The sequence below is a fragment of the Rousettus aegyptiacus genome, unplaced genomic scaffold, assembly GCF_014176215.1.
Source record: "Rousettus aegyptiacus isolate mRouAeg1 unplaced genomic scaffold, mRouAeg1.p scaffold_m13_p_15, whole genome shotgun sequence".
NCBI classification, from domain to species: Eukaryota; Metazoa; Chordata; class Mammalia; order Chiroptera; family Pteropodidae; genus Rousettus; species Rousettus aegyptiacus.
The window spans coordinates 26,546,608-26,573,321 of NW_023416290.1; the positions used below are offsets into that span (position 1 = coordinate 26,546,608).

Genomic DNA, 26,714 nt, shown 5'->3' on the forward strand with positions numbered 1-26,714 from the left:
AAATCCAAGGATTAAAAAAAAATTAAAGAGAGTCTCCAATCTCAGTTCCACTAATATCTAATTCTAAGAGCAAGCCCATCTGGAATCAAACAACAATGGGCCTTGGCAGTCCACCAAAATCTGAGCTCTCTCTGTGGGGTCACGATTCTCAATACCTGGACTCTGAAAATTATCTCTACTTCCTTAAAAGGTAGCACAATGCTGGTAAAACAATTGCTAAGTATTGGCTGTAACTGGGTAGGAAAAAAAGTCAAAGAAAGTGTTGATTGTTAAGCGTGGAAAATTTTCAAATGGCCAACCTCTGCTAAGGTTAAGGGTGTAGCTCTAGGAGATGTCCTGTGTAAGGATATGCTAATAACCAACCTATGCTTCTGTAAATATTGCTTGCTTTTTGATGTGGTTTTAGGCTTTATAAGCTACCTCCTCTGGAAGCTCAGGACTGATTTCCTCTAACCCTGCGTGGTAGAGAGTCAGTCACCAGCCGACTAATAAAGACTCACAATTCATCTCAATTGGCTTTGTGGGTCTTAGATTTGATCACACCACAACATGGACAAAAAAAAAAAAAAAAGGCCACATACTAACCTGACTCTCAGGGGAAGCCAGCATGGTGGACCTTACAAACTTAAAGACTGAAAGTAACTATACAGGATGATCTGAACATAAAAATTTCTAACCAAAAGCAGATCATGGTGGGTCATCACATCCTGGGCCTGTAGCTTTCTTTACCTTAAGTGAGCCTGTCTGTTCTCTTTTTGCATCTAAGATAACATACCCTAGGAAGGTCAGAGTAATCCTTTTTTTCCAGACCCCTCAGAGCACGACCCACTGCACCAGAGCAGGAGATCACAGAATCCCTCATGGTTATCTTGTCCCCCACATACCATCTCTATGTGTTGTAAATGTTAATTATTAAATCTCCTGTACCCACAAGAAGTATGTGTCCCTCTGTTTTACTTTTTATCCAATCACGAGATTTCTCTGCTTTGCTTTCTCTTTCCCCTTAATCTACCACCAATGAAGCCTCCTTACATCTCTTCCTTTGATTCAAATGTATAAAATAAGCTACAAAACTGCCATTTTCTAGAGCATTTTCTTAATCCATTTAGATTTTGCCTCCCAGCAATTGTCATCAGTTTGGCTCCAATAAACTCATTAAAATTCTCTACAGGTTTGGACATTTCTTACATACACAAAAGGAATATCTCCTTTCCCATGGCCTTCTTAAGAAAGAGGACCCTTGAATTAAGTGTTTTTAACATTACTTTTTCTCTCAAAAAAATAATAATAAAAGAAAAAGAAAGAAAGGGAGGAAGAAAGAAAGGAAGGAAGAAAGGGAAAGAAAAGGGAAAATGTCCAAATCATCTCTGCCCAGGTGTTCAGGAAAAAGTAACAGAGTAATGCAAATGTGAGTATTGTCTCTACTGGTTCATAGTCAGCACACCTACAGATGGGAGCACATGCCATCACACCCCGCCCAAGTTTAAGACCTTTCAACTCAAGCCTTTGCTTCAGTAAAAGAGAACCCACTCTTCAAAACACCTACTTCACCCTAGAGAAAGCCTTTCTGACTTCTGTTTTTTCCATTCGCTTTTATTTTATTATTATTATTTTTAATTTATTTAAATTAATTTCAAGCATACAGTACATTGGTTAGACATCTATATAGTTCATAGAACAATCCCCCCCAATTGCTCCTCCCTCCCCTGGCCCTCCACCTAGCCATCATATTAATGCTAACTACATTCCTTCCAACTTCTTCAATCACTTCCCTTTGTTCTTAAACATTCAAGACAAATACAAAAAGAGTCTGGAACCTGTTACTTTTCTTGGGGCAGACTTATTCACTCACAAACATAAGGCTTCAGAGCCCTCAAATATGATCTAACTAATAACTGTATAAATTACATACAGATAAGAAACATAGAGGACATCTATCCTATAGATGTGTATACATTTAATACAATTGTTTTTTTTCTATTTTTATACTTCTCAATCACCACAATATTATTAATTTTTCCTAAAAGAACACACGTTTTCATTTTCTGCTATATCATAATTCCAGCTAAAATGCTCTTTCCAGGGAAAAAAGTTAAGAGCCTCAAATATATTCAGAGATCTTACCTAGAATTTAGTCTCTTGAAAATGTACATACTAGCACTTAGAAATATAACGTATTTTTAACAAGATTAGCTGTCTAATTACAGATTTCACATATAATCTGTCAATTGTTATATATATGCTACTGTCATTAAGCTGTTCAGTGAAAGATGGGTAGAAGGCTAGTCTGCTATTCCTTTCAGAAGTAAAAGGAGTTGTCTTTTAAGGGATAAATTTTTAAGAGTAATAGCCATACTCTCACTTTTCAAAGCAGATAAAATAACTTGTAATTCAATTTCCTTTTGAGCCACCAACTTACACTATGATGACAAGTGATTTATTTTAAAAAATGAAGATTGACTGGTTCCCTTTGTATTTTTTAAATCAAAATCTGAAGAAATCTAATTTTGAATCTTCTATTTCTTAACACCTTTCTTAAGGAGTCTTATGCCACAGCCATAGCATTTTTCCATTGGGAACCTCTGAAACTTGAACAATAGTTTTTAAAGATTTGGTTCTGTCCTTGGCCAACAATATGATCTTAAGTCACTCTCTTCATATCTCTAGATCTTAATTTTTGTATCTGTAAAGTATAAAATTTCTGTATATATCTCTAAAATTTTTTCCAGATCTATCCCCTGTGATGAGTCTATGTAAGATAATTCAAAAGCTTTTATCTTTGAATCAGAGTGAGAATGTGATAATAACAATATACATTTGACTAGCACTTCCAAATCTTAAAATGTTTTCACTTTACATATCTCATTTGAGTGTTGAAAAGTAGATAGGGCAAGTATTATACTGGTCTATTTAAGATTACAAAACAGTTCAGGAAAAAATAAAGAGATTTTTTCAAGGTTAAATAATAAGTGGGGTGTTAGACTAGAATCCTGGTTTTCAGATTATTACACTTTTCCATATTTTTAGCTGACCACAATCGAAGCAACAACATATAATCAGGACAATCAAAATTTTACTTTTGTCATATGTGTTTCCAGAAAGAATTGTAAAACACAATTTTAGAAAGTGGCGACTGCATTTTCAAAATTGCCTTTAAAGTATTTAAATTCGGATTAGGAGTTTTTCTTAACCATTACTCTCTCATGGCCTTATTGGCAACAAAGACAATATCATTTGCTGCAAAGATAGTTTTACGTTCTTCCTAGATACACAACTAAACCACATTTCCCAAATTCTTGTAGATAGGTTGGTGCTCTGAAACTGAGGTTTTGCTAAGAAAATATACTCATATTTTTGAGTATGAGTATTGTATATCACTCTCAGAGCTATTTTGTACAAATCTCCCATGCTTCATCATCCATTCTTTTTTTGTTTCTGTGGTGAACCAATTAAAGATAGCATAGCTATCAGGTGGAAACGGTTGGGCTCTTTTCATGAATTTAAGGAGCATCACCCAACACCGTCACTCCCAACCCTGTTAATCCCATTGGAGTGTATTATCATTGTTAAACTATTTAGTGTTAAACTACTGAGATTTTAATTTGCGTTTCCCCAGTAATTAGTGATGTTGAGCACTTTTTCATGTACCTGTTGGCCATATGTATATCTTTTTTGGAAAAATGTCTATTTAGTTCTCTGACCATTTATTAATTGGATTGTTAATTTTATTTCTATTGACTGGTATTAGCTCTTTATATATTTTGGACATAACCTCTTATCAGATATATGACTTGCAAATATTTTCCATCATTTGGAAGGTGCCTTTTCATTTTGTTGATTGTTTCTTTTGCTGTGCATCTTTTTAGTTTAATGTAGTAGGCCAGCATTAAAGATTTACTCTGATTCTGTTAACCAGGGTGTGGTAATCTGCTCAAAGATATGCTAATGGCCAATTTCTGATTCTGTTAACCAAGATGTGGTAATCTGCTTACTTGTTAACCAGGGTGTGGTTCTAGGCTTTATAAACTGCCTTTTTTGGGAGCTCGGGGCTGATCTCTTCTAACCCTGCGTGGTAGAGAGTCAGTTGCCAGCCGGCTAATAAAGGCTTACAATTCATCTCAATTGGCTCTGTGGGTCTTAGATTCGATCGAACCACAACATTTGGAGGCTCCAGCGAGATTTCTCTAAAGGGGGAGATTTCCTAAGACCCATGACCCCAGCCACCTTGGGGGAGGACCTGCCCCGTCCAGGGGATGGCCGCTGAGAGATGTTTCTCAGCCCTGGACACCAGGCAGACTCGCCCAGGGGGGCAGGTGGACAAAAGGTACAATTCTGTAACAATTGGGCACAGGCCATCTGGAACGGCTTCACTGGTAAATCAGACTGCACTACAGGTATCCAGGTTTCTGGGTATCTGTCTGGGAACTAGTGGAAGGCTGGACACAGCAATACTTCCCTAGTTTGGTCAAGGTCTGAGATGTCAGACTTGACTTCTGATATTAAAGGTATTCAGGTTTCTGAATATCTGTTGGGGAACTAGTGGAAGGCTGGACGCAGTAATACTTCCCTAGCTTGGTCAAGGTCTGAGACGTCAGACTTGACTTCAGGTTTTTGGGTGCGCTAGCATTTTGTGTTACATGCAGTTTGTCTTGTGTCTGTCTGTCCAAACTGGTTTATCTTAGTCTGTTACTATTCCTGTCTGTCTGTATTGTGTCTATCTGTCCGGACTGGTCAAAATGTACTGTTACCTTCTTATTGCCTTGACTTTCATAAGCTTACTCCATATATCGATGTGTGGTATTTTAATTCTTTTTTTAGATCTGGCCTCCGTGGCTCCATCCAATTGGACGCTAGGTCAGAGGCTGATCCTAGCCCTCGTTTATTTGGCTTTTGTGGGGATCTTGCTTGTTTTTACTAACATGGGTCAGGCTTCTTCCTCGAATCGTCCTACCCCCCTTCAGTGCCTCCTTAACCACTTTAAGGATTTCAGGAGATGAACCCATGCCTATGGAGCTAGTGTCACTCCCTTTGACCTTCAGAGGTTCTGCCATTTAGATTAGCCCACATTTGGAACAGGGTGGCCATCAGAGGGGTCACTTGACCTGCAAACAGCCTTTCAGCCAACCTGGGACGACTGTCAGCTACTCCTCCAGGTCCTGTTTACCTCAGAGGAGCAGGAGCAGATCCTGAGGGAGGCTGCAAAAGCGGTATTAGAGCCCAACGGGCAGCCTTCCACCGATCCGACCCATGTCCAGCATGTTCTCCCAAACACCTGTTCGCCTTAGGACCCCAATACTGACCAAGATACCCTACTGCCTGACAATGACCCTCGCCAAACTCTGCATGCCTGCCTTGAGGTCCTAAAGAACGTCACGTGCACCAGACCGGACCTGACAGACAGCCCTTGGCTGAATCCAAACACTACGCTATTTACGGATGGAAGTAACTTTGTCTCAGAAGAAGTCAGGAGACCCACCAACTGGTCTCTGCCACCAGAACAACTGCTCAGTATCCAGTCCAGCCACACAACCATGCTGCAGGCGATTGGATCTGGGTGAGAAAGGTACAGCCTGCTTCTCTTGAGCCCCACTGGGACAGACCATTCCCTGTCATCCTCACAACACCCACCATGGTCAAGGTAGCTGGACGCCGTCATTGAATTCACTGTACCAGAATCAAGACTGTGCATCCACCACAGACATCAGAACAATGGACCCTGCATCAGACAGAGGACCCACTTAAAATAAGACTCTCAAGGGTCCAGTCTGGACTGTCTTGATTCTCTCCGTCCTGAAGTGAGGGGATCTTTGTATGGCTTTAGGTGAGGCCTGACAGAGTAGAAGATTAGACCTATTGTTAACCACGTATGTCAAAAAAGGGTGCAGGCAGTGAAACTCACGGTTCTCAGTGCTCACTGCCCACTGCTCCAGGTTGACAAATCAATGATTCGAATTCTCCTAGAAAACCAGTGGGGAATGTTAAGGGTGGAAAATTTTCCAGTAAGCCAGCATTAAAGATTTACTGATTCTGTTAACCAGGGTGTGGTAATCTGCTTACTTGTTAACCAGAGTGTGGTTCTAGGCTTTATAAACTGCCTCTTTTGGGAGCTCGAGATTGATCTCCTCTGACACTGCGTGGTAGAGAGTCAGTCACTGGCCAGCTAAGAAAGGCTCACAATTCATCTTGATTGGCTCTGTGGGTCTTAGATTTGATTGCACCACAACAGCTGCAGCTGCTGTAGCCTCTGTCCCACTCAGCTGCTCAGGACCGGGCCGCCTTGTGTCTTTGTCCAATCCTATCTTCTACCATTGCAAGGTGATTTCTTATTTCTCTCCCTAGTTATAGGGCAGCCAACTAGGTCCCGACGACTAGGGAGAGAAATAAGAAATCCCGGCAGCCAGACCCCAGGTGACTCTACTGTTTCCTCTGTGTTTCTGTCACAACTTTGGTGTGGTTGCAAGAGGTGATGTACAAAGCCTCTATCAACTACTCCATTTTACCCCTTCCTCTTGGACCAAGATAATCTTATCTTTCCCCAGAAAAGATTTATTCCTGTCAGACACCTAGAGGCACTATGTATCTGAGATCACCTTAACCCAGTTTAAGAATTTAGCATATTTTTTATCTCTTAAAAACTGTCCATAGGCTAGTTTACTTCTGATTCATCCTTATAACTGATAATGTGGTCTTTTGTCATTTTAGCTTAAAGTAAGTTGTGGATTCCCAACCTTGGTGGGTCCTGGACCCCAACTACTTTCATGAGTCAAAGTTCACTTTGGACTTTTGGCAGACTTTTCTTTCCTTCTTTTTTTTTCAACATAAGTCTTGGTATTTTATTTTATTTTATTTTATTTTATTTTATTTTATTTTATTTTATTTTATTTTATATTTTATTTTTAATTAAATTTATTAGGGTGACATTGTAATGGCTGAAAAATGACTCCTAGAAATTTATTATTTGCAGGAAAATTACTGCTTGGCTGTGTCCATGAGAACATGGCTATGTCCATGGGAACATAGGCTGTTACCCATAGGAACATAACATTCTAAACAAGCTTTCTGCTTCTGTACCTCCGCTTATGCACCTGACCTGTGAGTTGACAGGTAATAAATAGAAGAAGGATAGACTTTTGTGTTTAGACAGAATGAAGAATGGGATTTTGGGCTTAAAACCCCCGTACCTCTACATTTCGGGGCTGCTTAATTTGGAGTCTGCGTACCCCTTGCAGACCCAGCTGGCTGAATAAAGAGTGTTTCCTATAACTCACTCACTGAGTTCTGGTGGTCCGTGTGTCTTTTGGGGGCTGGTGGCTACAACAACATTGGTTAATGAAGTCATATAGGTTTCAAGTGTATAATTTAATAATACGTCATATATATATTGTATCATGTGTTCACTGCCAAAATTTAAATCTCCTTCCATCTCCATATATCTGACCCCTTTCACTCTTATCTATTGGCTCCCCTCCCTTCTTTCCCTCTGGTAACCACTAAACTTTTGTCTGTGTCCGTGAGTTTTTGTTCATTTGTCTTGTTCATTATACGTACTACATATAAGTGAAATCATATGGTTCTCAGCTTTTTCTGTCTGACTTAATTTGCTTAGTATGATTACCTCAAGATCCATCCATGTTGCTGTAAATAGTATTATTTCATCTTTTCTTATGGCTTAGTAATATTCCATTGCCTATACAGACAACATCTTTATTCAATCATCTATCAAAGAGTACTTCAGTTGTTTTCATGTCCTGGTTACTGTGAGTAATGCTGCAATGAACATCGGCGTGCATCTATATTATGAATAAATATTTTCAAATTTGAGGAGTAGATACTCAGAAGAGGGAGTGCCGGGTCATATGGTAATTCTTTTCTTAACTTTTTGAGGAACCTCCATACTGTTTTCCATTGCATCTTTAACAGTTTATATTCCTACCAGCAGCGTATGAGGGCTCCCTTTTCCCCACAACCTCTCCAACACTTGTTATTACTTGTCTTAATGATGGTAATGACTGATTTTTCTTAACTGATAAACGCGCATAGGGAAATAGCAGCCTCAAATGTTGAATTTACTCTCTGAGTTTTCATCTTCTCTAAAATTTTAATCCGACTTATCTTTACTCTTGCAATATGGCTTGAAATGAACCCAGCTCTACCTTATTCCAAGTGTGCTTTAAGCTATACTGTCATACTTTCCTCCAAAATGTATCCCTCATGTAAATTAAAAATAAATATATTTCCAAAACCAGTTTCAGGTAGTTTTTGTCACCTACATCATAATCTATTAAAATGCTACCAAATGAGACCATCTGTTTAGAACCAATTAAGATAAATAATATTAATGAGGCAAAAAGATATAGTGATAGAGTAAGCTTGACAACAGAGAGACATGTGTTCTACCTTAGTTTGATTCTCTAACTGCTTGTGACCTTGGGAAAGTTATTTATCCTTTTTAAACCACAGGTCATCTTTCATAAGGATGAGTAAAGCCCACTTTGCCAGATTCATAGATTTGTACCCATGTTACCGAAGTTTGTTTCACTTACTTCATGACATGAAGGATGCCTTCTGCTTTTGTGCTGTATAATCTTAAAAATATTTCAGAGTAAGAGCCTATATTGTTTATCTACTGCTATGCAAATACTTTGAATGTAAGTTGTAATGAAACATCCATATCATCTTTCACAAGATTCTATTTATAGATTTTCTTTTGCAGTTTGAAATAGCCTTTTTGGTTTGGTATATGGATTAATGAATTACTTTTTAAAAGGTATAAATGTACTATGTACTTCTCTACAGAAACATCTGACATTTAAGATGGATAAAATGACTTTTAAAAATTAACTTATTTATATTTCTTTAAAAGGTCATTCTTTAATTAAAATGTCCTTAGGTAATTTTAGGATAACTTTATATTGTTTAAATTAACAGAAAATATGATTCCTGTAATAAAATAGATTTTGTGATTTAAAAAAAAAAGACTAAAAAAACTCTGTAGTTTCTTCTACAAGCTTTCTGTATTAGAGAAGATATAGCATTTATTTCTTCAGAGAAGCTAAAAATATGGAGAGAGTTAAAATGGGAGGCATTCAGTTTCAGAAGGAATAATCACTTTCTACTTTTTCCTCTACAACTAAAAAAACTGCCCCAAATCCTTGGGAGCAGTATTGCTGACTGAATAATAAATAGTAATCAGAGCTAAATCCAAGATAAATAGAATGACGGACTGCTGAATGAAATAAGTCTTAGTAATTTTGTACTTAGGGTCTTTTCACATTTAAACTTTTATTAACTTAATAGCTCTCTCTGACTTTAAGAGGCCCGAAGAAGACATTCTTCCAAACATAATTATTAAAATTACTTATTTGCATCCCCATTGTCACAAATTTAGAAAACTTTGGAGACCTAAATTTAACATACAAATTCCCTCCCCCGCCCCCCAAAAATTCTAAAACACTGTCCACACGTCTTCCCCTCACACTCCTACCCACAATCCCCAAACATACTTCTTTCATACTTGGTTTGGAAATTCATTTAAGAATCAAGAATGATGACAGTTTTGGTAATATTTCACAGTAATTCTAATGGTAAAATTAATATCATTATTTTGAATGGGCAGAGGCATTGCCATGGCTGCAGCTATTTTGGCTATCACTTGGAAAGTTGTTTTCTCTTCCTGATTATCCTCTCACAAACAAAGAGAGGGAGTAGAGAGCTAAAAAAGAAACCTAAGGATTATACATCAATGCAGATAATCAGGGAGACTGCACCACTGGGCTGCACATGACACCTACTATATAAATTCACTCGGGTAAGAATGGGATAAGTAATAGATCAACTTAATACATAAAAATGAACACAGAGAAGCAGCCAAAATTAAAAACAGCCCCCCCCAAACAACAAAGAAATATGTCTCAAATGAAAAAACTAAACAAAGCTCCAGAAAAAGTTGTAAATGAAATGGAAGCAAGCAAACTATTAGATACAGAGTTCAAAACATTGATTATAAAGATGCTCAATGAACTTAGAAGAAGAATAGATGGTCTCAGTGAGAGCTTCAATGAGAAAATAGTAAGTATAAAGAAGGACATAAAACCATAAAAAACAGTTAGAAATAAAGAATATAGTAACTGAAATGAAGAATACAGTAGAAGGAATCAATAGTAGATTAGATAAAGCAGAGGATCAAATTAATGATTTGGAAGAAAACACTCAATTGGAACAGCAAAAAGAAAAAAATAATTTAAAAATATGAGGATAGCTTAAAGGATCTCTAGGACAAAATCAGGCATAACAAAATTTGCATCATGGGGATACCAGAAGGAGAAGAGGGAGAGTAGGAAATTGAAAATCTATTTTAAAAAATAATAACAAAAAACCTCCCTAACTTGGTGAAGAAAATAGACATAAAAGCCCAGGAAGAACAGAGAGTCCTAAACAAGTTGAACCCAAACAGAACCACACCAAGACACTTCATAGTTAAAATGCCGAAGGTTAAAGACAAAGACAGAATCCTAAAAGCATCAAGAGAAAGGCAGCTAGTTGCTTACAAGTGTACTCTCATAAGAATGTCAGCTGATTTTCCAACAGAAACTTTACAGGCCAGAGAGATTGACATGAAATATTTACAATGTTGAAAAGTAAAGATTTACAACCAAAGTTACTCTACCCAGCAAGGCTATCTATTAAAATTGAAAATGAGATAAAGAGCTTCCCAGCAGGAAAAAGTGAAAGGAATTCAAAACTACTAAGCCGGTATTAGAAAAAAACATTAATGTGACTTCTTTAAGAAGAGGGGAAGAAAAAAAAGAACAAAAATGAGAATAATAAAATGCCAATAACTATGTACCTATCAATAACTATATACCTATCACTTTAAATTTAAATAGATTAAAAGTCCAATCAAAAGACATATGGTAGCTGAATGGATAAGAAAACAAGACCAATACATGCGCTATCTACAAGAGATTCACTATAGATTGAAATACACACAGAAACTGAAAAGAGATGGAAAAAGATATTTCATGCAAATGGAAATGAAAAAAAAAATCCATGGGTATAGCAGTACTTATATCAGACAAAATTGACTTTAAAACAAAGGCTATAATATGAGACAAGGACATTACTTAATGATAAAAGGATCAATCTAACTAGAAGATATAATACTATTAAACATTTCTTCCAAATTAAGAATGAGTAAAAATATAAAGCAAATATTGACAGACATAAAGGGAGAGATTGACAATAACACCATCATAGTCGGAGATGTTAATAACCCATTGATACCAATGGACATATAGTCCAGGCAGAAAAAAAAAAAAATCAGTAAGTAACACACTAGACACAATGGATTTCGTTGATATTTTACATTATTTCACCCAAAAGCAGCAGAATTCTTTTCAAGTGCACATAAAACATTTTCCAAGGTAGACCTCATGTTAGGCCACAAAACAAGTCCCAATTAATTTTAGAAGATTGAAATCAGATCAAATGTGTTCTCCAACCATAATGCGATGAAACTAGAAATAAATTACAAGAAAAAAAATAGAAGTGCGCGCGCACACACACACACACACAGACTCTAAATAACGTGCTACCAAACAATGAGTTAACAATGAGATCAAGAAAGAGATATCAAAAGATACTTTATGACAAAAAAAAAAGAAAAGAAAAGAAAAGAAAGCACAACGACCAAAAATTTATGGGACACAGAGAAAGAAGTCCTAAGAGGAAAATTCATAGCAATTTAATGTGTTTAAAAAACAAGAAAAATCTCAAAAGAAAAAATCTAACCGTACACTTAAAGGAACTAGAAAAAGAACGGCAAACAAAGCCCAATGTTCATAGAAGGAAGAAAATAATAAAAATCAGAGGGGAAATAAACAAAATAGTCTAAAAAAATTCAAAATATCAATAAAACCAATAACTGGTTTTTTTTAAAAATAAACAGAATGGACAAACCTTTAATCGGTCTCATCAAGAAAAAGAGAAGACCCAAATAACTGTAATAAAAAATGAAAGCGGAGACGTGACAACTGACTCCACAGATGTACAAAGGTTTAAAGGAAATACTATGAACAATTGTATGCCAACAAACTGAACAACATGGAAGAAATAGATAAATTCTTAGAAACATAATATTCCAAGACTGAGTCAAGAAGGAACTGATCAATTATTAACAAAATCGAATTAGTAGTCAGAAAACTCACAACAAACAAAAATATTGGACCAAATGGCTTCATAGGTGAATTTTACCAAACTTTCAAAGAATAATTAACAACTGTTTTTCTCAAACTATTGCAAAATTATTCAGGAGGAAGGAAGACTCTCAAACTCATTTTATCAGGCCACTATTATCCTGATTCCAAAACCAGGTGTATATGTATATGTGTATATATATATATATATATATATATATATATATATATATACACACACACACACATATATATATTTATTTATTTATTTCAATGAAATTCCTATTGAAATACCAATGACATTTTTTTTTATAGAACTAGAACAAATAATCCTAAAATTTAATTTATATGGAATCATACAAGATGCCACAACATTCTTGAGGAAAAAGCACAAAGTTAGAGGTATCATGCTACCTGATATTGAACTACACTATAAGGCCGTGTAATCAAAACATCATGGTACTTGCATAAAAACAGACACATAGATCAATGGAACAGAATAGAGAGCCCAGAAATAAATCCATTTCTATGTGGTCATTTAATCTATGACAAAGGAGGCTAGAGTATACAATGGTGTGAAGACAGTCTCTTTAACAACCAGTGTTGGGAAAGCTGGAGAGATACATGAAAAGAAATAAAATTGAATCACCTTCTCACACCATGTACAAGAATAAAGTCAAAATAGATTAAAAATTTTAATGTAAGACCTGAAACCATAAAACTCCTAGAAGAAAACATAGGTAGCAAATTCTCTGACATTGCTCTTAGGGCTATTTTTTCTGATATATTTTTTCAGGCAAGGGGAACAAAAGGAAAAAATAAAATGGGACTGCATCAAATTAAAAAGATTTTGTACATCAAAGGAAGCCATCAACAAATGAAAAGACAATGTAGTGAATGGGAGAAGATATTTGGCAATGATACATCTGATAAAGGGTTAATGTTAATATCCAAAATTTATAAAGAACTCATGTAACTCAACACTAAAAGAAACAAACAAACCAATTTTTAAAAGAATCTGAATAAACATTTCTTGAAAGAGGACATACAGATGACCAATAGACATATGAAAAGATGTTCAACATCAGTAATCATCAGAGAAATGCAAACCACAGTGAGTTATCACCTTACATCTGTCAGAATGGTCATCAATAAATCAACAAACAACAAGTGCTGGTGAGAATGTGAAGAAAAAGGAACCCTCATACATTGTTGGTGGGATTATAAATTGGAACAGACGCTATGGAAAGCAAAGTGGAGATCCCTCAAAAAGTTAAAAATAGAACTACCTTATGGCCCAGAAATGCTACTTCTGTATATTTGTCTGAAAAAAAAATCAAAACACTAATTCAAAAAGTTATATGCAATACTATGTTCACTGAAGAGCTATTTACAATAGACAAGTGCCCATTAATAGATGAATGGATATTGAAGAAGTGGCTCATATTTGCAATGGAATATTATTCAGACATAAAAAAATTAATTCTTACCATTTGCCATGACATAGACGGACTTAAAAGGTATTGTGTGAGTGAAATAAGTTGGACAGAGAAAAACAAATACCATATGATTTCACTTACATGTGGAACCTAAAGAATAAAATAAACTAACTGACAAAATGAAAACAGACTCATAGGTACAGAGAATAAACTGATTGGACAGGTATTGGAAGGGTGGCTAAAAAGGGGGATGAGATTAAGAAGTATAAATTATGGTTCATATATACAGTGGAATATTACTCAGCCATTAAAAAAGTGAAATCCTATTATTTATAATGACATGGATGAACCTAAAGGTTATTATGCTGAGTGAAATAAGTCAGACAAAGAAAGATAAATACCATATGATTTCACTTATATGAAGAATCTAAGAAACGAAAAGAACAAACTAATCAAAACCAGACTCACAAATATAGAAGACAATCTAGTAATGCCTAGAGGGGAGGAGGTTAGGAGAATGGGGTCAGGGATTAAAGAAGTACAAATTAGTAGTTGAGAGATGGCCATGGGGAGCACAGCATAGGGAATGCAGTTAGCATTAATGTAATGGCTAGTTGGAGAGCTAGAGGAGAGAAAGAACAATTAGGGAGATCGTTTTATAAACTATATAAATGTTTAACCAATGTACTGTATACTTGAAACTAATAAAATAAAATTTTAAAAAATGAAGTACAAATTGGTAGTTATGAAATAGTCATGGGAATATGCAATACAGCATAGGGAATATAGTCAATAATATTGTAATAACTATGTGTAGTGTCAGGTGGTTACTAGCTAATTGGGGGATCACTTTTGAAATTATATAAATGTTAACTGTTATGCTGTGCACGTGAAATTAATATAAAGTAATACTAAATGTTAACTCTAATTGAAAAATAAAAATAAAAAATAAACAAACAAAAACAAATAAACAAACAAAAAAACAAGGATCATACCCTATCAGAGGATCCCAAAACTTAATTTTGTTATAGCCCAAGGCTAGGAATCAATACTATTTATTCTTTTAGTCATCATTCATTCATTCATTCATACATTTATTGAGGGTTTCTTTCTTAACAAGTAATTTTCTAGAATCTGATGATATCGTGTTAAACAAGACAGATTTACATCTCCATGGAATTTAAAGTCCAGGATAGAAATTTGCAAGCTTTTTCTATAAAGGGCCAGAGAGCAAATACTTTCACCCTTGAAGCCCCACAGTCTCTTTAGCAGCTACTCAACTCTGCTATGCTAACACTAGGGCAGCCATAGGCAACACAGAAATAATGAGTGTAGCTGTATTCTAATAAAATATATTTATGGACTCAAATTTGAGTTTTTATAATATTCATGTCTCACAAAATTTTATTTTTTCTTTTGATTTTTTCCAACCACTTATTTACATAAAGATTATTATTTTTGCAGCTCATACAAAAACAAGTGGTATACCTGAATTGGCACATGGATCATACTTTACCAGCTCCTGGTCCAGAAGAAAAGGCAGATATTAAACAAATAATCATTCTAACAAACATAGGGTTACAAACTGTGACAAGTACACAGTTGTAAAGCATACCAGGGGCCTAATTGAGATCAGGGAAGAGGAATTGAACTGATGTTTAGTTCATGAAGGATGAACGGGAGTTATTTCACTTACTCGGCAGTATGTGGCTGAAAAGCACTTCTAAGAAACTTCTTTGGCAACATGTAGTTTTTCTTTCTTTTTTCTTTTTTTTTTTTCTTTTTTTGGTTCACCTCTCTATAATTCATTCAAACTTTTTCCCCTGTGCCTGTGCCTCATAGAATCTGACTTTCTTACAGTTTTGTGTGTGTGTGTGTGTGTGTGTGAAAACGTTAATATGTGTGAAGTTTAATTGCAGTTAGGACTTAAAGCCAGTTATCACAGTATTTTATATTTGCAGCATATTCTGATGGACTATGAGATAATGAGCTGGGTTTGTAATTGTACCATTATGGATAAATCTGATCATTTTTTTCTGTACACTTAGACCACTGGCCTCAGTTTTTTGTTTTAATTTTCTAGGTTTTGTTTTGTCAGCTATTATATGTCAGGTTTTATCAAAAGGTAGTATTTGAAATATAGAATTGCTCTAAAACAAACCAGAAAGAAAACAGTGCATTCGATTACCCTTAAGCCAATAATCAGAGGAAAAGATACTCATTTATTTAAATTCCCATAATGTCAGTGCTACACCAGAGGCTTTCTGCCTACCTTGAAAGCTGAGCATGGTGACTTGCTGAGCAGAGAAATGAGTAGGCTTCATGGTTAACATGTGTTTGCTGAAACGCCTATTGTGCTCACTTTTCACGACAGAGCTAGCTGCTTTTTGGCAATCAGCAAACTTCAGAAACAATTCAATCCAATGTGAGTCATTGCTCTAGTGACCAGAAACAGATCTCTCCTTTGAGAGTCTCCTTTATTGATATGTGTGTTTCTTGCTGTTGTTATTTTGAATCCTTTGAAATCATGCTTTTGTGCCAAAAATGCCATGGATTATTTTGTCTTTCAACAATGCAGAATAGGCATGTGTCCTGGATACCTTAAGAAGTTGACAGGCTAATCTAAAACCCAGCAACCTGAATTAGATGATTCTGCTAAACAGAGCTGCTGGACAGACTGAGTTAGACACATCCTACAAATATCTATGTGGAAACAGTATGCTTTACTTTTTATCAGGTACTATGATAGACACTTACATGTGTCTATCATACCTAATTAATCTTAATAACAGAATATAAAGTCAGAGAGTTATTGAAGTATAATGATTAAGACCAGAGACTTAGTTCTAGACCATCTAGCTCTATTGGTTTGTGACCTTGGGCAGCAATTTAATTCTTTGTGTTTTAGTTTCCTCATCTGTACAATGGAGATAACTCCTCAAAGGTAGTGGTGATGATTATAGGAGATAATTTTTAAAATGCTTAGTACAGAATCTGTACATGGTAAACACTAAATACAAGATAGCAACTATCACTCTTAACAGATTAGGAACTGAGGTGTTTCCCTTACTTGCCCAAATTTACATGGGTAGTAAGTGAGAGAGTTGAGATTTGAACTTAGTCTGACTCAAGAGACCTTATGCTTAACAACCACATTATTATCTTTATCATTATCACGCTCCTTATTATTATCTACAATTAATGGTCTCAGCAACAAGCCAAAGCCTTGAAAACCATACAATGCAGGATTTGTGTACATGACCATGAGAATTATTTTTAGTCACAATCATACACAAGAAGAAAAATCACTATAAGTATGAGGAACTTTGGATACAAAGTGACCAATAGCCTATACCTTTGTTAACGAAGATGAACAAACTTCCTCTTAACTTCATATACCATGGAAGTAGCTGATTAAAATAGATTCAAGTCAAATAATTTATTAACTTATAAAGACTATTTACATGAGTAGAACCACAACTCAACAACAATAGCAATCACAACAACTGCAAGTTTTAACTCAGAACTCTTAAGCCAGGGCCCACTGACATCTACTGTATCCTTAAATGAGCTTATGGTCTATGAACTCCTAAAATTTGTGTACCATATTTGGAGTGTATAAGTTTCATTGTAAATTTTTCTAAGGAGAGAGGCTATGACCATTGTTAGATTCTCACAGGGGTCTGTGACACAAAAAAAGTTCAAGAACCACTGGTTCAAATTTAGTGCTTTCTATCTAGTCCAGTTACCATGGCGGTTCCCCAGAAAGTGTGGTGAGCAACTGGTCCACATGAGGCACCCCTACTCTATTATTTTTTTTGCTTCATAACTTTATTCCCTCGACTAGTCATTCAAGAGAGCAGAGGCATTTAATTTCAGATAAAAGCACTCAACACAATACTTTATATGTGATAAGCAATTACTGAGTGATGGTTGAATCTAGATTTAAATCTAGAGATAGGATATAGTTGTGAAGTTGGTCAACTATAGCTTGCACCCATTTTTGTAAATAAAGTCTTTATTGTAATATAGCCATGCTCACTTTATATTTTGTCTATGCCCACTTTACTGCTACAGTGACAGAGGTAAGCAATTGTGACAGAGCATATGGGCCTCAAGGTCAAAAATATTTACTATCTGACCTTTCATTGAAAATGCTTGTGGACTTCTGATATAGTTGAAAGAATCTCTGTGTCATAGACTGAGCTTTAGGTCTGGCTCTTCTATTACTTGTGTGAACTTACACAAGTCATTTAATTTTTAACCTGTTTTTCCTGCATAAAGTGGGGATAACATCTCATTTTGGCTACTCTTTGTATCATTATCATTATCAAGATGAAATGTGATAATATATGCAAAAGTTAAATGTAGACTATTAGTTTTATTAGTAGCAAGATCACCATCCTTAGTTGCCTATACCTGGTGACATATTATTTCTCAAGAACCGATGGAGAAAAATAATTTTAAAAAATTAAATACAATAGCAATTACATATATGCCACAAAAAGTTTACTCTGTGGAATTTGCCTCCCAAAGCATTAATGATTAAGTGTTAATTATGAAGGAAGGAAAACAAATATTACCTGAATAAATTGTCAAATAAAATATCAAATAGACATAACATGTTCCAAATAAATTTTTTAATTCAAATGTCTGTTCAGTTTGAGATTTTGCTCTTGATTTTAGGTCTTGCTGTTCATGGCCAGAGATTAAAAAAAAGAAAAAAGGCTGAGATAATGTGGTTTATAAAATATGAGCTCTATCTGATTTAGATGGTATGGAAGAACCTCTTAGCCTCTGCATTAAAAATTAAAAAAATGTCTTACATTTGTGACTATCTTTAATAAATGCTTGAAATTTAAAAAAGAAATATCATGGCTTATGCATCAATCTTAGTGAAGAGATAAATGAATGGATGATTTATTTGTAATGTCACATATCCACTTAATATCTACTTAAGTTAAAGAGAAGGTCCAAACTCTTCTAAGACTCAGTATTCATCCCTTCTTTTCCCACAATTCAAGCATTACTAGAGAAATTAAAAATACACATATATTTTCTCTCTAGTGAATTATAGCATATTATTCTCTCATAGATTCACTGAAATAGGGAGTTATTGGTTTTCAATTATTTAATTCTATCAATGATATTATTTGGTTTAGTACCAAATAATATTTTAAGTTACCTTATTCTTCTCTTGTTGGAAGAGGGGTACAAGAAGACCAAATCAGGAAGAAAAACCTCACTTCTGGGAAGTGGAAGAATTAGTAATCGGGAAGTTCATAGAGTTTAAAAATTTCTGAAACAAACACAACATATACAAGAAGGATTATAACCAGATTTTCTAAGCAATTAAGCTACTTGAAAAAATACTAAATAATTTTAGTGACCAATTTCTACCTCACTATAGAAGGAAGACCAATCTAATAAATTGGGAAAAAATAGGCTAGTCCTAGATCTTGTTTCCATCTTGAGAAATTTACTTATTGGAAGATATGATGTGTCTCAAAGATTTGAAGGGGGATTTAGAGAACTACTCTAAAAAAATGACAGGTATCAAGTCAGTAATTGAGGACCAGGATGCAGGACTCAATTGAGAGTCTCAGAAGGACACTGCTGCAGTAATGAATAAGCTCCAATTTTTTTTTTCTAGCTTTATATTGCTCCTCTCAAATGCAAAGCCAACAGGATGAATACATGTAGCTTGGATTGCATGTTTATTACTTGACTAGGGGTAAGGCAGAGCACTTTGATTAGGGCATATGCCCAACCCAAGACTACATCCAATGGGAGACAGCTAGTCACCAGAGGAAATCAGGGTGCTGTTAACAAAAGAAAGAGATATGGAGCCTGGTGTCACAAAACAGTAACAAAGATACCTACTTCTTTGTATCACAGAGGCAACCACTTTAAAACAGTAGCTGAGTAGCAGCCTCCATCTAGCCTCTTCTAACTCATAGACAGCAATTAAAACATCGCTCCTGTATGTGTGTGTGTGTGTGTGTGTGTGTGTGTGGTGAGGGAGAAGGAGGTGGGAAACTCAGGCAGTTCTTCCCTTCAACTCAAGGCATAGTTAAATTTTGTTGTGGGAAACAGAAACTACCTGAACATAGCTAGGAAGGCATTATTTACCATTCTGTATATATGCCCCCATGCAAAAAAATTCATGATGTGTACAACTAGAATATAGGGCAGCTATCCTCTTCTGCATGAGTACTACCTTTGAATACTATCATTACTATCTTGCTGCACTCATTCCAAAATAAGAAGTCACCCCTAAACAACTGGGCAGGACAGAGGGGTCATGAGTACTTGAGACACAATTCTGAGAGACAATAACTATTTGTTGCATTTTGTCGAATTGGGAAATTGAGTTCACTTAAGCAAGGCATTGTAAGTGGTGATAGAGGCAGAAAGAACTCTTGTAGTCCTACAAATTAGGAATTGTAGATGTTCTTCTACTCCATCAATTTGAGGCATCAGAGAACCAGCCAATTGGAATAGAAGAGTGAGAGTTACCATAAATCAGGATTTGAGAAACTGTAGGTCAATAAAAGTGACTTGACAAGTAACAGGCAGAATGCAGGTGAAACCAATAATTCCTCTATTTCTTTTGCATTTACTGGATCTGGGAAGCTCTCTGTTCATTAACACATAAGGGAAATGAAATGTGACTGTGGTCTGTGAAAACCATTGCAGAACAATGCAAAATAGCTTTTAGGGTTAGTGAGGTATTATATTGAAAGTACTTTATATTTGAGTACAAATAAGAAGCTAATCTAGAATAAACAGAGGCAGAGCAAACCTCTGAAAATGACCAATTAAGGGACCCTGAGGACATTTCAGAAAATGGTTTGGCATGAAAAGAAAGCTCTATGTTTTATATCAACCGGTATCCATAACAATTGATGCAGGATCCACTTTGTACAATCTCCACATTTATAACAGATCCATCTGCTTGGTTGACTCTGGCCACCTTTGTTCATTCTTTCCACAGTTCCTGGGTGGGTGCTTCAGGCCCCCTATTTTATCCATTTCTAGTCATTCTTACCCCAAACTCTATGTAGGATTGTATTGGGATGACTAGCAGAACCCTTCAAATAGTTCCATATGCCAGTCCTGGCATTATGACTTGTTTCCACTGATCTTTTTCTGAGGGTTCCAAGTCTTTTCAAACTTTTAATCTGGGTTCCTGTGGATTTTCCCCCTTAACTGCTCGTGGCCTAATAGCCTTTCTTCCCCCTGTGGCTCGGTTTTTATAGCCTTGCTTGAAAGCAGATGCTCTGGCTCTTTCCACAATGAACCTTGCCAGTTTCATGGCATTTTCTTGCTGCTTTTGGCTGTAATTTTCAACTCTCCAAGGCCCAATTGTAAGACTTCATGTGGGACTGACCCAAGAGGAGGGATATGGTGAATGGGTGGGGGAAGGGGATATTGTGTACATGTGGAATATGACTAAATTTATTCTCAGGGCATAAGTCACATTTTTTATCATTAGTTTTTACACAGTTCAGATGCTGATTGACTAATATGAACACTTTTCCTATGAGATAGGAAGGATGTTTATCAGTGGTGACTATGCTTTTAAGGAATGAAATTCAAGAGGCCTACTTTTGGCAACTGTTCTGTCTTTAATCTTTACTCCTGCATGTCTTCTGTTTACCTTCCAGTTGAGAGACTGTCTGCCATCTCCCTGCACGTTACCTTTAAGTTGTTTCCAGCTGCCTCTGTGATACCCATATCTGTCCTTGATGTTTTGTTCAGAATATGAACCAGTTTACTATTAACAATAGATAATCTTTTAATATAGTCTTTTCCCTTTTCCCTTTGCCTCCCTTCCCTTCCCTTCCCTACATACAACAACTTCTTTTATGAAAGAGGCCAGAAAGATTGGTTAGAAATTTTAAAAAGGGCACATCAACTGGCTACGTCAACTCTGAGAAGTGATAATGATTATCCATTGGCTTTTTATTGTGAAGCAGAGTGGAATGAGAGAACAGGAAATCACCACGGGGAGGGTCAAGACAGAGAGTGGAGGTCAGCATGCATGCTGTTAGGTGCACCCCTTTTCTTGGTTTTACCTCTATACCAGTTTTTCTTAAGTGGGGGGCAATTTTGCCTTTTAAGAGATATTTGCAATGTCTGGAAAGATTTTTGTTTGTCACAGCTGTGAGAGGGGGGCATGTTACCAGCATCTGGTGGGTAGAGGCCAGGGATGCTGCTAAAACATCCTACAGTGAATAGAACAGCCCTCCCATTGCAAAGAATTATCTAGCACAAAGCGTTAATAGTGGTGAGGTTGACATATCTTCTGTATCTGTAGCTAATTACAGCCATGATTATGTCCTGAGAGACTTTATTGCTAGCCCCTCTGGAGGATTCTTCTCATGAATTTGATCATTCACCACTCACCCCTTAAGCTTGAAACCAAAAGCAAGTCTACAAAGCATAAGTAGCAAAAAGTAAGTCATTTAACTTCTCAGTCACATGACATATTGCTGATTTTCTTTCCTATTACTCCCTGGAGTCTATGGCTTCTCTAGGTTTCCTGGCATAAAAAGTGCCCCCTGAATAGGTCAACTCAGACCCAAATTGGAAAGGAAAGAAGGAAAAAGAGAAAGTTTCAGTCAAGATGGAAGAGTAGGAAAATGCTGTGCTTGCCTCTTCCAATGTCCATATTAAAATTACAACTAAAATGTAGAACAATCAACCTAGAGAATTATTTGAAGACTAGATGAACACGAGTCCTATAACTAAGGATATAAAAAAGAAGACAACCTGAGACTGGTAGAAGGGGCAGATATGCAAAATGGGCTGGCCCTGCACTCCTGTGTGGTGGTCAAGAATTGAGAGAGATATCTTGGCTCTGAACAGTGAGGGACCCTAGCCCCACACCAGGCTTCCCAGCTTGGAACACCAATGCTGGGAAGAGTAGCACCCACAAAACATGGCTGTGAAAATAAGTCAGGATTTCATCTGTCTGGGTGACACAGAAAAGGGTCTGGCAAACCACGTAGCCTCTTAAAGGGCCTGTACACATATTCTCTCATGCCCAGGCATTCACCAAAGGGACAGCAGCTGGGGAAGTGCCAGAGACATACAGAGATAGACTGAGTTGCGTGGCTTCAGAACGAGGTCTAGATGGATAGCTGCCATCGTCTCTGTGCAGCCTGTAGGCAGGAGTAATCTACCCTGTGTTGAGCCCTCCTCCAACATGGCCAAATCTGAATTTCTGTTGGCCTGGTGAGCCCCTTGCTTCATCTGGTGACTTTCTGAGACTCTGCCCCACCTAATTTTTACATCACCAGAGGCTTTTTTGAGGTTGGCAAGCTCCCATTGTTGCCTCATGCTGCAAACATTCTTGGACAATTCTTGGGGGCCCATTGGCCCAAGATGGGTGACACTGGCCTCATCTGGCTCTGAGACTTTTTCAGAGAAGCCCCAGGCTCAATACTGGTGCCTAATCTCCATCTGCATTAACCCATTAAACATCATTCACCCCATGCTGGTGATTCCTGAGACTCCATCTACGCATCTCCCATACTATCCCTACTACCTGAGGATCTTTACACAACTGGACCTTATAGACAGCTGTCAGGTGGAAGCAGGCCTTGGAGTTCCTTCCCTGGGCCTTTTGTGAAGCTGCCCCAAACTTAGTACATGTGACAGCCGGCCTCCATTTGTAGTATGGTTTCTCCTATGCACCTCCAAGTCCAACGCAGGCAGCAACCAACCACATATCACTTTGTTGCTCCCACCAGATAGCCCCAATGATTATAGACAGCAGCTGACCTTAGAAGAAACCCCTTCAAAGAGGTCCCAGAACCAGCACACCCGGTGGCCAGCTTCAAACCATAGCAGTACACTACCCAATTAGTTCTACAAGCAGTGTACTCAAAGGGTGATCTCAGCAGGTACCTGAGCCTGTAGGGGAAAATCCTACTCTGCGGGGTCAGCCCCTGCCAAGCAGCTTTGATGCTGTGATCATGGCCAGTCCTCATAGCCAGTCAGCCTGAGGGTCAATCCCACCCACTGACATGCCAATAGCAATCAAAGCTCAACTACAACAAGAGAGCACACACAACCCATGCAAGGAACACTCTTAGAGCATATGGCTCAGGCAATCAGGGAAACTGCACCACTGAGCCCCAAGGACACCTACTACATAAGGCCACTCTACTAAGACTGTGAGATGTAGCAGATATATCTAATACATAGAAATGAACACAGAGAGGCAGCCAAAGTGAGGAAACTAAAAAACATGTCCCAAACAAACAAACAAACAAACACAGAAGAAAACTCCAGGAAAATAACTAAACAAAATTGCCGGAGCCAGCCGGCCTCGGTCGAACAATACCTGAGATGGGGAGTGAGGATTGACGAAAAAGATAGAGACAAGAGATAGATTCGGGAGAGCTCACAGTCAATACTGCAGCAGCCTCAAGTTTATTTCGCAATGCATATTTATACCCTACTGAGTGCGTAAGAAGCAAAACACCTCTAAATAACAACCAATCATGGAAACTCTGTAACATTCTGTTTCCCACCCCCACACCAGGTGCACTTTCTCCTGAGTCAGCAGACTGCACAGCTGGCCAACTCTGCAAAAACATCCTGCTTAACAAACAGTCTTGTTTTCCTCAAAATGGCTCCCAACACAAAATGGATGCAAGAAATCTTTCAGGTACAAAGTTCAGAACAGTGGTTATCAGGATGCTTAAGGAACTTAGTGAGAACTTCAACAAAGAGACAGCAAGCATAAAAAAGATATAAAAATCATAAAAAGAATCAGTCAGATATGAAGAATACAACAACTAAAATGAAGAATATACTAGAAGAAATCAACAGCAGATTAAATGAAGTAGAAGATCAAATCAGAGATTTAGAAGACATGATAGCAGAGAACACCCAATTGAAACAGCAAAAAAGAACAAAGAAAAATAAAACAAGGAAGGTTTAAGGGACCTCTGGGACAAAAACAAACATAACAACATTTGCATCATATGGGTACCAAAATGAGAAGAGAGAGAGAAAAGTATTGGAAACCAATTTGAAGAAATAATGACTGAAAATTTCCCTAACCTGGTGAAGGAAATAGACATATAAGTCCAGGAAACACACAAAGTCGCAAAGGAGATAAACCCAAAGAAGCCCACATCAAGACACATGATAATTAAAATACCACTTTAAAGACAAAGAAAGAAATTTTGTTTTTGTTTTGTTTATATTTTATTATCGTCTAAAAAGACTTCATTATGCAAATGTATTTCTTCCAAGTGATGCCGAATGTGATCTCAAGAGTCCATGTTACTTTCTTTTGTGGACACTTCCTTCTCTTAGTTGTATTTTTCAAGGGCCATGAAGAGTTAATTCAAGTTTTGGGCAATGAATTCTTTGATATTCTGGCAGTTAGTATTAATCTGCTCAGCAATAAGTAGAGAATCCATCCTGGCTGGAGGCTGTAGTGCTTTAAAAAGTTTAAACAGATCCTCCTCAGGAAGTAGGGGTTCTCCTCAATCTTAGAACTGCATATTTTCCTGCTGGTGACGCTGCTGATACTTGTGTTTCTGCTGTTGCTACTATTTACTTATGTTTCTCATATATATATCTAGGCCTATTTCATACACTCTAGCCATCAGCAATTGTAGATTCTTTCCCAAATGATTGCTCATAGCAAGACTGAGCAAGTCGTGTTTATTAGTCACAGCTGACTTCTCAAGCTCCCACATTAGAATTAGTTGTGAATTTTTAATTACAGTTGGCACTTTTTCAAACATGTGGTCAAAGGTGATATTTCTTCTTTTCAATGCTTTAGGAGAAAACTCCTTCTTTTTATAATCTTCTATCAGTTTAGGAGTCATTTTCTATGCCTTCAGTGAGAGAAACCCTAGGGCTATTATTATGGGATTGTAAATGAAAACGATAGATTCTTCAATGGTATTCTGGTAACTGATTTGAGAATCCAGGGGAACCAGGGTGATTAAGGAGCCATAGTATGTGAACTTGTACCAGCCCACGTAAAGATGGTCAATATTTACATAATAAAGACTTCACATCATTTCCATCTAATATTAAGTTTCATCAAAGTCAGATCATATTCTGTGTGCTGTAGGAAAAGAAAGCAGTTGGTAATTTCAAATCTATTTTCTACAACCAGGCACAAAAGCACTCCTTGAGCTACCTCACTTCCTTGTACTTTTTTTTGATAAAGTTTGATTCTGTTTAATACCACTAACCAATCTATCTGCCCTTGATTAATGGCTGAATCTCTGGACCTACCTTTTCCTTTGCCTTTGCCTTTGCCTTTCCCTTGCCCTGTTGCACCAGTGATGAAGCTGGAGGAGATGGTGGTAGAGCTGGTGCCTTCATTGTGGGACACCATCTTTCCAGCCAGACAACAAGATAATCTTAAAAGCAGCAAGAGAAAGGCAGTTAGTTACATATAAGAGAGCCCCCATAAGACTGTCAGTTGATTTCTCAATAGAAACTTTGCATGCCAAAAGAGATTGGCATGAATATTTAATGTAATGAAAACCACAGACCTACAACCAAGATTACTCTACCCAGTAATCTTGGGTAGAGTAATTTAGAATCGAAGAACAGATAAAAAGTTTTCTAGACAAAACAAATAAACAAACAAACAAAAAACAAAAACAAAAAAACAACTAAAGGAGTTTATTAACACCAAGCTAGTACTACAAAAAATTTTAAAGGGACTTCTTTAAGAAGAAGAAAGGGGGGGAGAACATAAATATAAATAATAAAACAGCAACAACTATGTACCTATCAACAATCATTTTAAATGTAAATGGACTGAATGCTCCAATCAAAAGACATAGAGTAGCTGAATGGATAAGAAAATGAGATCCATACATATTTTGTCTACAAGACCCACAGAGACCCACGTCAGATTGAAAGACACACACAGACTGAAAGTAAAGAAATGGAAAAAAAGATAAATTTATGCAAATGAAAACAAAAAAAATGCTGGAGTAACAATGCTTATATTACACAAAATAGACTTTAAAACAAAGGCTATAAAAAGGACATTTCATAATGATAAAAGAATTAATCCAACAAG

The 26,714-nt window shown here is 36.7% G+C and overlaps 1 pseudogene; it reads right to left on the reverse strand.

The window, feature by feature from the left end:
• Positions 1–24,969: 24,969 nt before the first annotated feature.
• On the reverse strand, positions 24,970–26,015 carry LOC107512353 (annotated as a pseudogene).
• Positions 26,016–26,714: the final 699 nt, after the last annotated feature.